The sequence below is a fragment of the Tupaia chinensis genome, unplaced genomic scaffold (genome assembly GCF_000334495.1).
Source record: "Tupaia chinensis unplaced genomic scaffold, TupChi_1.0 Scaffold000301_1, whole genome shotgun sequence".
Lineage (NCBI taxonomy): Eukaryota > Metazoa > Chordata > Mammalia > Scandentia > Tupaiidae > Tupaia > Tupaia belangeri.
The window spans coordinates 667871-670274 of NW_006159791.1; the positions used below are offsets into that span (position 1 = coordinate 667871).

General features: G+C 47.1%; 1 pseudogene; it reads right to left on the reverse strand.

Annotated features, from left to right (window-relative positions):
• Nucleotides 1–274: 274 nt before the first annotated feature.
• Nucleotides 275–545, reverse strand: LOC102503379 (cytochrome b-c1 complex subunit 6, mitochondrial pseudogene; annotated as a pseudogene).
• Between the last annotated feature and the right edge of the window lie 1859 nt (nt 546–2404).

The following is a 2404-nucleotide window of genomic DNA, read 5'->3' on the forward strand; positions in this document are numbered from 1 at the left end:
GATCCAGAGGCTAAAACTCACACTGGGCGCATGTGCGTGCGTGCCCAGGATCCTGAGAGGAGAATGGAGGAGAAGGAATTGTGGCATGGCCATCCCCCCGGGGGATGATTTCTCACTTTCTGTCTCTCTGTCTCTGTCTGTCTTTCTGGCGAGCGCATGCGCCCTATAGCAAACCTCTCCAAAAAAAAAAATTAAATTCAAATGGCATGTTCAAAACCATAAGGAAATATCCTGATGCCCAAAGGATGAAGGCTGGGTGACTGAGTCGGTATGTTTATTTCAAGCTGCTGAAGAGTTTGTGGGCCATGCAGGGATCCCTTGTATGCAAGAAATCAAAGAGCTCCTCTGTGCAGTCCTCTTCTGTGTGTGACTGGGAGGACACATGCTCTTAGCAGAGCTCTAGTCACTCCTGGGGCCTTTACACACTTCTCCAGTTGCTCGCATTGCTCTCACCGTTGTTAGGGGATCCCTAATTCTTCTTCCTCTTCTTCCTCCTTGGGATTTCTGGACCCGGTCAGCATCTTTCACTCATCCTCCTGTCCCATGTCCTGCTACAGTTCTGGATCCAACACAAGCAGTGACAGTGGCACCTGCTCCATTGCAGGACCAAGAAGGCTCCTGGGGAGCTTTTTAAAATTCTAATTCCCAGGCTGGCAGGTGGTGTGGTGATTAAGGGCCCTGGATTCCCATATGGCTGACCGTGGTTTGAGTCCCAGACCTGGCAGCTTGCTTTTTCATTTTCTCTCTCTCTCTTTCATTCTGTCCTTCTCCAGTTAAAATTAAAAATAAATAAATTAAGTTAAATAAAATAATTATTTAAAGAAAAAAAATCCTAACTCTCTTGGAGCCAGCAGATGGCCTAGTGGTTGGGTTGGCTTCCAACATGGCTGACCATGATCTGAGTCCCAGACCTGGTGGCTTGCTTTCTCACTTCTCTCTCTCGTGATAAAACTAAATTAATAATAATGATAAGTAAAATAAAAACTAAATAACTCAAAAAAAAAGAAATCCTAGCTACCAGAGCCCACTGGCACCTTGGTGATTAAGATGGCTGGATCCCATATGACCAACTGCACTATCTGAGTCCCAGAGCTGGCGGTTTGAAAAATACACAGGGCAGGGACCAGCAGTTAGCGTAATGGCTATGTCACTGGACTCCCATGTAGTCGACCGCGGTTTGAGTGCCAGACTCAGTGACTTAAACTCACGCCGGGTGCATGTGCATGTGTGCCCAAGATCCCAAGAGGAGAATAGAGGAGAAGGGATTGCGGCATAGTCATCCCCCCCAGGGGGTGATTTCTCGCTTTCTGTCTCTCTGTCTCTCTCTGTCTTTCTGGCAAGCACGCGCACCCTATGGCAAAAACCTCTCAAAAAACAAACCAAAACAAAACAAAACACACAGGGCATGTGTGCAGACTTGCCCAAATTCCCAAGCAGCGAATGGAGAGGGAAGTGCTGTGTGACCATCCCCTCTTGGGAAAGGAAGCTTTCTTACTTTCACTCTCTTTCTGCCTCTTTCTCTATCACCAGCAAACTCATGCGCCCTATAGTAAATGAAATCAATAAATAAACAACCCACCCCCTGGGCCACACTCCACATAGTTAAATTTCTGGGGATGGGATCTAACATCTAACATCAGTACTCTTTTTGGGGGGGTAGGTTTTTGCCATAGGGTGCATGTGCTGGCCGGAGAGAGACAGAGAAAGGGAAAGAAATCAACTCCCGTCAGACTGGCCACGCCATAATCCCTTCTCCTCCAGTTTTCTTTCAGGATCTGGGGCATGCACACACACATGCCCTGCGTGATTTTCAAGCCACTGTGTCAGGACATGAACTGTGGTCAGTCCTGTGGGAATCCAGCATCTGAACTACTACACAAGCCCCAGGCATTGTTTTTTAAAACCCCAGGTGATTTAAATGCGTAGCCAGCAGACCAGACCAAAACAAAATCACTCATCCTAAAATATCACATGACCAAACTGAAACTGATAGATGCCGAAAATAGTCAGTGCCATGAGGAATAGAACTCAGGCCTATCTTGGGGCTTTCTTGGAACAGCACCTGGAATGGCTCCAGATGCTGCCTCGACTCCCTGGACCTTTTGTCTTATGAACATTTTGGGGGTTTTTTGTTGTTGTTGTTCAAATACATTTCTCCTTTACCTTCCAGACTCACTGTCTCCCCACTCTATAAGCAAAGCAACTGCAGGTGATCACAAGGCGGCTGGGGCTCAGAAGACGACGCCCCAAAATGAAGGCCTCAGGAGCTGTGTTTCTCTCTTTCTCCAGCTCGCTTGTCTCTTCCTCTTCATTTTTCCCACACATTTTCTCCTAAACAAGCCATAGAAACTGTAATTCCTATTTTCCAAGGGGAAGGGGCTAGAGAAACCAGAACCCATTTCCC